At 36.4% G+C, this 12,583-nt stretch overlaps 1 protein-coding gene across 2 annotated transcripts in view; it reads right to left on the bottom strand.

The window, feature by feature from the left end:
* The window catches only part of LOC110370076 (ADP-ribosylation factor-like protein 4C), a 42,582-nt gene that overhangs the window by 5,253 nt on the left and 24,746 nt on the right, over positions 1 to 12,583 (bottom strand). For both annotated transcript variants that reach the window (XM_021325794.3, XM_049850414.2), the window contains one exon: positions 1,811 to 1,877. The gene's annotated coding sequence lies outside the window, so the exon portion shown is untranslated. The remainder of the gene's footprint in view (positions 1 to 1,810; positions 1,878 to 12,583) is intronic.

Here is a 12,583-nt window from a genome sequence, read left to right as displayed (position 1 = left end):
TAAGAACTATGTCCTCAGATTTTAAATGCATTGTGTTTAGGAACTTTACCTTGTCAAGAAGGTTCTCTATCCGAAGATGTTAATGGTCTTGCATATTAATTTTCATATGTACTGAAGTATGTACCAATATCGTCATATCACATCGTTCACATATTGAAACTGCGATGCGCACAAATTAAAATTCATGGAATACCATATTTTTTTTTGTGAGTACCTACGCTCGAGAAAATTGCAAAACGAATACCAATTTTCATCTTACCAGTCTAATTAGTACCGGTAAGACGATCAGTGCTCTCAATGTCATTACTAGTGTTCAATAAAAGTGTATAATTAGATGCATTTGGTGCAGTCTGTTAACTGGTCGTGTAGTCCAGTTACGATGTTCCGCTAGCCAGCCTGGTATGCAACAGGTCCAGGCAATCCGCATTCGGCTCATGTCCCAACTCCGCATGAGGTCAATATGGCCGTAATGAGCTATGGGGCTATATCCCCGCTTCTTCACGGTGAAAGTATATAGGATTTATGATTAATTTTCCAAGTGGAAGAATGATTTTGGAACTACCAAATGGATTTATTTCATTAACAAAGAATTTACTATAAAATTGCTTTTGCTTTTGCAGTAAAGCATTTTCGGCAGATGGTAACTGCGTTATAAAGAAAAACTTATGCCGACTCACGACACGTTTAGGACATTTTTAATTAAGCACTTTTTATGCTTACCAGAGAAAAATATGTTTGAAGGTACTTTTTAGTCCTAAGTAAACCAATAACGTTTATATTGGTTTGCTCAAGTCTCTATTCACCGCATAAATTGGTCCTTCTGTTTGGGGCTTTTTTATTCGTGGACATGGACTGAATATTGATTACCCGTTCATAAATCTTTAAGTACATATTATTGTCAGCAATTAAACTGTCTTGTGCGTTGTATTCTTCTGTGAAAGGAATGTATAATCAATCTCATCTGCTAGATATTGAAGCCACGCAGTAACCGTAGCAACCGATGCAGTGTGTAGTGTGCATAACGAGGTTCCGTAGTGTGCAACTAATGCCTATGAAGTTCTAATTGATTCACCGCAGCGACCAAATGGACCGTGCATGTTAGCCGTGCATATTTGAACAAGACTTAGAGAATTAACACTCACATTTACTCAACTATGGAACTTGTATTCGGAATTGAAATGGAATTAAATAAACGATCTTTGAATAGGATTAACTTTAACTCGATATGAAAACGATTTGGTTTTTGAAGTACCTTTTATAGGAGCGCGAGAAAGTTCTATAAAATCATCTAAGTTTCTTTAAAGTACTGTTGAATATGGAGTTGTTTTTTGTTGTGAATCTCAGACTAAGTTTTGAATTGAGCTAAGTAATAGAAAAGTCTGCGAAGTTGTTTAATGTTATGATCTAAAGGAGAAAATTGTGTACTGTTGAGTGAAACTTTTTAATTTCCCTGCTGTCTACAAGTCTTCCCTTCATAGTGGAATATTTATCGGTTGTGTAAATAGACGATACATTTGCACTGACGTACTTTGGAATGACGTCAATGTACTCACGACGGGGTTTATAGCCAAGTGATCAAATAAAGCAGTTAGTTCTTATAATTGTATAGAAGCTTTCGTAGAAATTGTGGAAACATAATGACGATCTTCCACGAGGTCTTGTATTTTGGGAAGCTATTTTATATACCTGAAGAAAGTATCCTAGGTTTATTTTTCGTGTTCATGTAACCTTACAACCGTTGTATACGGCATGAAAACATATTTATCTTGAGTTATAAAAAATGGTATAATTAAAAAAGCAGTTCACTTACGTTTCTAAATAAGTTAAAATTAGATGTCCTCTTAAGCCTTGTCTTCAGTCTTCAACACTCTTAGTACCTGTAACAAAAAGATAACCTTCATTATGATTTTATAACATTTGTACACAACACGGAATTACTAAATTAACTTTGTTACTATTATTTCCTTTACCGGTAATTAATCTAAATCAACGAATTCTTTTAGAAATATCGCAGTATAATGCAAGGCGATCTTTGTTTGTGCTTTGTTTACGGAACTAAATTGAAACGTTAAATGAATTTCATTTACGGTTTGATGAACTTGTTAGAAAGAGTTCTTGCCTATTGCTCGTTACTTTGTGAACAAAGCTTGGTGGTGGTTCCTAATGTACCTTTCAGAAATTTCAGTAGCGATTTACTTTAGGCTACTTTGTCGTGAATCTAGACATACACTTTGCATATTGAGTTTCCTCAAGTCTCTTTTTCCATAGTTTTGTTCCATTTCATTGCTCGCTGATTCCCGTTTCAGAGGAAGCAGAAGTGTTCACTAATTGTGCGCAATCAGAAGCTCCACAACCATATAATCTGTTGTGTGAACGTAATAGTTTCATGAAGGCAACTGGTACAACGTCGGCGGATGGTAATTTCCTACGTTAATGGTGAAGGACGGGAGCTCCGCCCAGCGGAACTACTGCGGAAGGATGCAGTGGAAATCATTGAGTGAGCCGGTCATTCGCCCTTCATGCCAATAACCTTATACAATGTAGATCAGTTTTATTATTGTGGTAACTTATTTATAGCGAACCTCGTCTGTTTTGCTTAGTGTCAGTTTACATAATGGTGATGTCATCTGACTCTCTATGTTATCATTTAGATGTCTGGAATTGGACAATGATTCATTGCGTTTTTTATATTTACGAAACAAAAATTAAGTAGTGACCTGATGGACCAATGCAACATCAGTACAAATGCATATTAGGAATGAATTTTCAATTGCATATTATATTACCTACTAAACTTCTTACTATCCCTCACTCAATGTAGACTAATAAATGCTTGTGCTTTCCCATTTACATTTCCCCGTCTACACCATAACACGTATCTAATACTTTGTCTAGTTTTTCACGAAGGGCAAAAAAATGCGGTTACTGAGCTGTGGATGGCAATTTCCGTTTCTTTCACCAGTGGGCACTTTAATGAAAGACGTGTATTCCGGCCCACGCCGACGGCGGATGGCTGCGAATGACGCTTAAGCTAGCTACTGTTATTGAAAATTACTAGTTTTCTTTGTACTAACAAGAACTGTTTGTGTACAAGAAGAGATAAACAGGCTTTTATAACTAAAACCGTTAACACCGCTCGTCTTCGGTAAAACAGTTGTTACGTAGGCGATATTGATAAACAATAGGTACTTGTATAGCTCTGTTGGTGCGTTTAAAGATAACTACAGTTTTCGAAGTGAATTAGCAAACGTATCGAAGCAATAAAATAAAACAAATAGCCGTCATTTAAAAGATTTTGCAATCTGATGTCTCGGAAACAGAAAATCTTAGGAATAAGGAAATATCGGAAATTGTAAAGGTATTTACTTAAGATGATGGAATTTAAAGTACAGTTACCTATTAGCAGTAATTTACTGTTCAAGATAAGTTTATTGAAGTAATATGTATAGGTAAGTAAATGCGTCTCTTAACAATAATACATTTACAGCCTTACTTATAAACGTGAATTAAATAATAAGTAATACTTAAGGGCTGTTCAGGAAAATTCTTACTGGTAAACGTTGCTTAAGCATGTCTTAACTAACATTTAATCACTACTTAAGACTTTAAGTAGTGATTAGTTAAAATGTTGCTTAGAAGGTGATTAGTGATTTTTATAAGTAAGGCTTTTTGTTTCAAGTCTCCGTTGAAATTTCAAAATACCGTTTCCAAAAATAAACTTCATTACTTACGTTTCAAATAAGTGTTTATGTAGCGTAATGTGACACTAATTACTTACGTTTATAATATTAAACAAGTACCAGCTTCTTACAAAAGTATTAATAACAAATTGGTTAATATATTTCGATTTTACTCAGCCGTAATATTGGTGTCATGGATATCGTAATCGATACATGTTATAGTGTTCAGTTACACTAGAATACGATACATCGATATTGATACTATCGACATATGTACTAGAAACTTGATAGTAGTATCATGTTTATCGTTCATCATTAATTCTGTAGCAGATGTGTTCTGTGTATAGTACAGTATTGAAATGGCCGGATAGCAAACTGCAGAGTTCTGGTATTAACTCAAATTGCATTGCATATTGTTCCTACTTGAAATCTATTAAGGAAATGAAGACCTTGTCTGGTTAGGTCTAATCTTATAATAGCTTAAGGACTTTTGGATCTAAGGTTGCAAATTACAGCTTAGGAGGCTTAAGCACACCCATATTTTATAAGGTGTTTCCACAAGCAGGCTCTTTTGCAAAATACACGACTAACAAATTCCAACACAATTGTTTTTCCAGTCTATATCAGCACAGACTTTCATTCGTTGACATTTACTTTTAATTTTATCTTACAGTGTAACCATGGAATTGATTTTGAGCCCACTCCTTATTTCGGCCGCGTACGTAGGTAGCACGCAACTGAATTAATGGTAACATTTAAGGCAAACTTGCCGGTGCCATATTTAGCTGCGACAATATTAGGTAATATGAAAGCGCTCATTACGTTACGTACAGTGAAAACAAAAATCGGTACAGTCGTAAAAAAGCACTTATCATTTATTCGTCAGGAGTACGCTAAAAAGTTTCAACAACATAGGCTGTTTGGTGAGTGTGCCGTATGTTAAATATTGGTAGAAATTCTTTTTTTGGTGTTACAGTTAAATACACTATTACTAGGCGAATTTGTACAAATGTAGGTACTCTGTGGGCGAATTGACTCATTCATCGTCAATATTACTGCAGAGCAAACATGAAGGATAGATTTATCTTAAGAAAGGGGTTAAATACAACGCAAATCTATTAAGTACGATAGAACCAACGGAACATACATAAAGCAATTACAAGAATCATATAAATATGTATTTGAAATATAAATTGAAAAATGACCACCTATTTATGGGTTAACCGTAGCTTCTAACTATAGTTGGCTAAATATTTCAATATTTCAATCAATAGAGTACCCAGTTAAAAGTCCTTCACTGACAACCCAATAATTTGAAGTACTTAATTTTATATGAAACATCAAAAGGCAAGATAAAGTGTCTGCATTGTTACAATGTCACCACTGTCGCCAACAAAAGCGTCCATTGTCAAGTAAACGTTGCATGAGCGATAATATTCTTCGTTCGTGAGATTTTTTGCTGGATTTCACAGATATGTATCAGCACTTAATGAACGCTGTTATCTTATCAACAAAATTGTTCTCCTTAACTAAGCCTGAGATCTTTGTGTAATTTTCCCTTATTATTATTATTCCATGCGGATATTATCTCGATCATGTTTGAACTTTTAAGCGTGTGATTATCATAATATTTAGGTACGTGCGTTGGCATACGCACGTTTGACAAATCCTGTGTAGGTACATGATTTCCATTTTCGACTCCCGCGCCTGGTCTCAGCTTATACGGAGAGGTAATGTGAACATGAATTGACTTATTTTCCAAAGTGGGCCTGATCATATACATAATGGCCGGATATTATCTTTATTAATTATCCTAATTGGGACATTACTGCTTATTATTGGGACATTATTGCTATTCCTATTATTCCTAAAATAACGCTCAATTAAAGCCAAATTGTTTCTTTGAAAGGACCCGTGGTGACTGCCATTTTCTCGGAAAATTCAATTTGTTGTGCGGCTATATCTTGTAGCAAAACCACAGCAAAGCTAGTTTACAAACTAATTTAGTTCGTTATGACGTGTACTCGTGTTGCTAATTAGGTATTTGACATCCATTACGTCATTAAAAATCTCCACGTCTAAACGGTTGGCACGAGATCACAGAGTAGTTAACGGATTCCATTTCATTTTCCTGGCCACCTGGCTCGCGTCGACCGTGGAGAACGCTAGCAAAAACCAGCCTTGAACGACAGGACGGCCGTACAACTAGCACGCGTGTACGGCACTTTACAACACATTATTCTATTTGCTTGCCATCAACTCTCTGTTCTAGACCTACTCTGTGGGATTGTTGTGATCGTTAACATAGTTTGCGTTTATAAACTCAATTTATGTTTGCTGCATAACACGTCTTGACAATTTCATTGCCATCGTAAATGAGATTGAATGTAGTACATATCTTAATTGTTCTCGATCAATATCTTGTTTATCATGTTTTCAGAAAGTATTAAAAATGATCTTTCTAATATTGTACCCAATTAATGGAAATGGGTTCGTAGCTTATAACTGGGGCGTAATTGGGTGAAAACACGGTACCTAATTAAAGATCGCAACCTTCTAAAACTGTACTTCGAAATGCGGCGCTTCTTCACCTTTTAATAACTGTCATTGTATGTCGTCTTTGTTCATTAACATTCCGGAGACGGCGAAATTGTCTGTCTTCATAGCTACCGTTATATATCGCGTAATAATTATTAAATAACGTGAGCAAGTCTCGGGACGGGAAGCAATCGCTTTGCTTCATTTATCGAAGGCGTATGTATGAATTGTATGGTAATATGTATGACTTTATTGGTGTGACAAGCGTGGGAGAGTCTTGGCTTGTGTACCTTGTTGTTGCTGTACGGGTTTCGCGGTAGCGTGTTGCCTGGCTAATTTGTTAAATGTTATTTGATTGGATGATTGTATAAATGTCGGAGGTTAGGTCGGTGGTGCGATGTGACTTATTCAACAGATGTTAACACCATGTTAGAGCTAAAATGTACATTCAATAAAAACACTACAGATAGTAGATTCGATTATACCGCAGACAGAGTCCTCTTTATGAATGAATCGTAAAGTAAGACCTATCCTTGCGAAAGCTATTTTTCGCAACACGAGAAAACAGTTTATAGTAATGGTATATTCGTGTATTTGGTATGCATTGTCACGCTTTTACCCCTGTGTGATGTGATGAGCCATCTTAACGCAGTCATAAGCCTCATACCACTTGATTATGCACGTAAATGAAGCGTTAGCACAGTTTCGAGCTTGCTTTTAGTGATTTCACTTTGTGGTCGTAAGAGTAGGTATGTTAAGGCGTTCCATATACAAAGAACTGATTGTGGATACACTGGAAATGGAATATAGGAAAGTTTGTAGTTTACAATATGAGCATTCATCATAAAGTTTGGCATTTGTATTGGCGTTTTATGCAAACACAAACTTTTTGGAACTAAGTACGATAGCCAGATTTCCAGTCTTTTGGCTATCAAACACCTATGAACGGCTTTACTTGACTTGCAACACCCCTTATGAAATTTAGTCACGCATTCACAGATCGACGGTGGCAACCGTATCTTGCCCTTGAATGATCAATTCACGGAGCTCTTACTCAGACACGACCCCCTTCAAAATAATTAATTTTATTGAGTGGAAATTGAGTCTGCAAAGCACTTTACAATATGCCTTCAACTGTTCGTGGCCTATCTATATCTGAAACGATTTTCTTTGAGCAAGATGTTATTGAGTTTGCTTGGTAGGTCAAAGGCTGGCGATCTAGGTCAAGATACGGTCGGTTGAGTGGCGTTTAGTGTACAGTGGAGCTTTGATCCTGTAATCAAACACCCCTTGTTTTGTGCCCCTGGAGCGCTACGTTAAACATGTGCGCGCTGATACCTCGGGAGAATAAATGTATCGACTTTTGTTTGTATTGTGCTGGTCATTGGGTCAAGTAATTTTGTGTTGTGGATTTTTATGCAATTGGAAAGTAACTCAAATATTTGGTTTTATTCATTTTCAGTAAACATATTATACCTATGCTACAGGCGCTTCCATTCGTAACTCCGTTTTTTTTTTATTCAGAAGCGTAGCTCTTATTTCGGCAGTTTCATTTAAAACATTAAAAACTATCATAAAACAATTCCTCTTTTAAAACTACTTTAAAGTATTTAGAACGGGCCCGACTCTTTAATCTGGCACAAAACAACACTTGTCGAATCTTATCTACTGACACAGTCCCAACAAAATGCTTATTGTGAAAACTAAAAGCTTCGTGTGTACACGATAGTGCAGTTAACGCCTCTCATTTAGGTAATGACACAAGTGTACCAGTACCATGTACCAGTACCAGTGTGTACCCGCATTATTGTCCAATGAACCCACGGCTTCGTGATAGCAAGCACACGCGGTTTCTGTTACGATGGTACATTTCGTGACTGACGTACAATCAGTTTTTCTGAACATTACCAACTGTAAGAAACCAGTTGTGTGCTCGTGAAAACCTGTATCGTAAAAAATTGAGGATCATTAGGATAGCTGGCAACGTTAACAAACATAATGATGTAATATTGGGTTTGTAAATTGCAGTTTTTTGCGAACAACCTTTTTTGTTGGTGCTGGCCATAAAAGTAATCTAATTTAAAGTCATTTAGTAGGATGGTCCCTTAAGTTCGAAAGTAAAGTCTAGCAGTCTATATAAACATTGAAACTAAATTACTGGAAACCCAAACCAATTAGAGTCTGGCAGTAGTTTTATCCATTTCACTGAACATTATTTTCGCCAAGGAAAGTCCGTCGAAAGGGGAAGGTCCGAAGTCAATAACTAACCGCATTAATCAAGATCGAACAGTTCGTTTAAACGACAGCCGCTGATTGGTGGAAACTATAAAATTGACCAATGAAATTACGGATCGCACATTCATCCTAACTTTTAGTGAAAGCTCCAGTTTCCATTAAAAGTTTTGTTTTGGGATTTGGCGCTTCATTTATCTGTAATCAGGAAAGGAAGACACCAGGGAAAGTCCTTGGTGATGCTATGAGCTCATAATAACTGGGCTCCTAGTCTTAGGTATCAGAGGACTGCACCTTACATGATCTAAAGTTCTTTCAAAAAGATTTAAATTATACAACGCTTCATCATACAACGTTTGTTTTGATGACTGCAGGTGGCATTGAATTGGAACATTATTTGCAGCTTCAGATGTATGTAGGTGAGTATTAATAGTCTAGTCACTATTGAATAAGTTGATGGCGATGTCAGCGCCAGTGGTGCGGACGGGCGTCGGCCAGCTGCGGGATTGAGGCCGAACCGAACCACAGTGCAGGTACGTCAACTTCGTTTCCAATTTGCTTTCCATTTGCGTTCCGGAACGGCTTGAATGTTTGAAGAGCCGGATTAAAAAGTCACTTTTACGTGACTCTGTATAACCGCGTGCCGATTCATGTTTGCTCGTTTCGAACTCTGTGGAACCGTATTTAACTTATCGGCAGACCGGCAAATTAGCTGCACCGTGTGCAAGTTTTAGCAACTTCGAATGTATGTGCAATACATAGACATTACGGTAATAAGTCTACATGAGTAATATTAATGTAATGGAATTGTTTCCAATGATCAAGATCACATTTACTGTTACAAACTCAACCATTGTTACTCAGCATAAAGTAACAACATCTATTATTAACACATAATATTTCTTTAACCCAATAACGTGCGTGCAGTCAAGTGCAAACGACACATTTAGTCCACTAGGTCATTCGGCTACACAATGACTGCGGCTGCGGCCACTGTCCGCTTCGATTCTATCACAACTTGTTTGTCGGTCTTCTACGACTAACAAGGCAGAAACTCGTTCTAGGCTGTGGTGTATCGTCCATCTCCTGTCAAGTAATCGCGCGTACCGTGATTTATATGATCGGTTCGATGTAGGATACGTTTCAAGTGGCGCGGAGGTCGCTAGGCGCATCAGATGACAAGTTGTAATCGAATTCGATGTGTATGGTGTTACATTTGCCATGTATCGAATGTTAGACGGATTCGCTCGCGTGATTCCGGTCTGACTTGAATTCGCACGAGCTGAAGGCTGAAAAGGGTTAACGTTGTCATTAACTTTTATTGAACAGAGTTAGCACAGTTTAAAACGAGGTTGATATTCATTGCCTGCATAAGGATGTAGAAGCATGAAATTAAATGTGAACCGGTTATTTATATTAGGCTATTAACGTTTTATTGATTAGCATAGTTGACACCTTTGTCAGCACTTTCCCAGAATAAATATATTAAATTCGACTGACGTGTGACCTTGTTTGCACTTGGCATGAACTGCTAGTCAGTTAGGCAACTTCGAGTTTATAGAATAGTACATACTTTAATTATTACGACACGAAGATCGACAGCTCAGCGAGTACATTTTTAACTGTGAGTTTTTTAAACGTTAAGACAGCCGGAGCCTAAGAAATAAGTGTTCGTAATTCCTACGTGGTTACTAAAATCTTGACTGATAACTTGATGAAATGATTGGTCAATCGCTTTTTTGCAATCGGAAGAATCATATCGTAAAGCAATTATTGTGATTAACACACGATATTCACTGGCGGAATTTTCGTAACCGGGAAACCATGTCTAGAAAAAAGCGTATAACTGCATTTGTTTGTAATCGAGAGCGCTGCTTCCTACCAGTCACAGTGTAGGTAATCTTGTTTGCAAATGACCCGGGGCTATCGCAGGTACGCGATTTGCGGTCAATGGCTCGAGAAATTGCACCGACACATTACATTTCTTCGCGCTTGCATTTCGACTCTAATAACACCACTATTACTAGTCTGTGGTCGAGTCCACTTAGTAATTTCTTACGATAACATATAAAATATCGATTGTCATTCCATCGATTTATAACCGCCAATCTTATCAACTAGACCACGTAAATTGTTGGTTACTGACATATCGGTCATTAGGCACTTTCTTGTGCCACTTAAGATAGGAAAACAGAGTTTTCCTTGTTGACTTTGCAGAATATAAAGTCATAAATATGTATACAGATAGAGTCATAATATAAACGATGTTGATTTGAATAAATAAACCGTTTATACGCCTATTAGGATCACTTCGCGAAACATCCGAATTCAACCTTCACCTAAGGTAAAGCCTTAAAATAAACACAGCTGTATTTGAAGTCAAGGTTCATTCGATTGTACGGTAATTACAGGGTTTGATTAGACGGTGCGGTGTACCTTGACGATCTGACTCGCTTCGTAGTTGTCAAATTACAGGCATTCGGACTGAATCGATTCTCGAATATTCAGCATAACTGTATCGATGAAAGAACAGGCCGAATTCTTCGCAATACTGAAGAGAAATTATCATTATTTCGAGTTCACATTCATGTTGGAAAGTTGGCTATTTCAAGGATAATTATCGCATATATTATTCGATTTTATTAACGTTATTGTAGGTCGTTAATAAATATCAAGATTTGGGTACACGCCAGCTGTGGAATTCGAATAATTTTATGCATAATTTCGTTTGGCACCTAGATTTCTAAAACAAAGTTGACTTTCTGCGTTCCGTGGAAAGTTATTTTATGATTTGATATATTTAGTGGCAGATATCCAAAATATATAGCCAAAACTTATTTAAATTAAGATTGAAACAATTTAAAAGAGTAAACCCCAACTCTAGTTCTAACCAGTTTTTCTTGGCACAGTAGTTAATCATGCTTCGTTTATTACTCATTAATTCAATACTTATTATTTCAATCAACGTTTCTTATACAGCACGCATACATCACATCTGTGTATGACAGTACATTTATTCTCAGTATACTACGCAGCTGCCTAATCTTTGTTCTAAATAAGTACGTATCTATGTTTACGCCTGTGCTATCAGTAAGGTCAAACAAATGCATCTTCTGCGCAGGCGCAGGATCGCTTAGACCTTGCTATTTGACTTTAGATAACACTGCTACTTCCTATAAACAGGGTTGGACAGTTATTTATGTTTGGAGCTTTAAATTATAGGTTTTAGTGCGGGAATATAGTGTTAGTAATGATTAATTAGGAAATTATGCTGATGACATATTCATATTGTTATAGCTTAGATATTCATGGGACACCTATATCACATATGCAATGAAATAATTCGACATTATGGGTTTTCGACCAATAATCGATTATTCATTTTTTTTATTAAGATTAAAAAAAACATGTACTTTCTATTAGCTACATTCAACAGAGCGTTATCACTCCACCAGAAAGTTTCGAAACAAATTTTCTTTCCGTCTAACATTATCTTTTCGTCGAGTAATTATGAAGTTTGCCTGATAACGTGGTGACTGATAACACTGCAGTAACTGCTTCGTCTATACTTATCTCATTTAATTTTACAAGTTACAGAGTTGCTAAGTCGTCAATGTTATGTTGACGACTTCATCCTTGAAGTTTTATTGCGCGAATAAAATGTAACGTATAGTTATATTTAATGGCTTTTACTTTGTTTACTATGAGATAATATGTGGTGCATCTATTCATAAGTTATGGTTTTAACTACAAAGTATTGGAGTGTATGGTGGTCTAACCATATCCTAGAATACATTTTTTAACGCTGATAACATTAACGTAATATTTACTGCAGGTTTCTATAATGGATCTTAATTTATGATGTATATGTTAAAATTCTATCTCTAATCGCAAAACTATCGATAGATCGGTTTTTAAAATCCATTGTTAGTCACCCGCGAAACAAATGAAACTCAAGAAAACTCTAAAAACAAAAAGTATTGATGTTGAACACATGCATAAAATCTTATCATTCAGTTTTGATTGTCGTATGTCACACCGAATGAGAATAAAGGAAAAGCGATAAGGAAACTCAATTTCACAATCACAATCACCGAAGAAAAATGCAAATATTTCTGACAAGGAATTTTATT

The sequence above is a fragment of the Helicoverpa armigera genome, chromosome 11, assembly GCF_030705265.1.
Source record: "Helicoverpa armigera isolate CAAS_96S chromosome 11, ASM3070526v1, whole genome shotgun sequence".
NCBI classification, from domain to species: Eukaryota; Metazoa; Arthropoda; class Insecta; order Lepidoptera; family Noctuidae; genus Helicoverpa; species Helicoverpa armigera.
The sequence above is the reverse complement of the archived record's forward strand: the minus strand, read 5'-3'. Positions and strand labels throughout refer to the sequence as shown.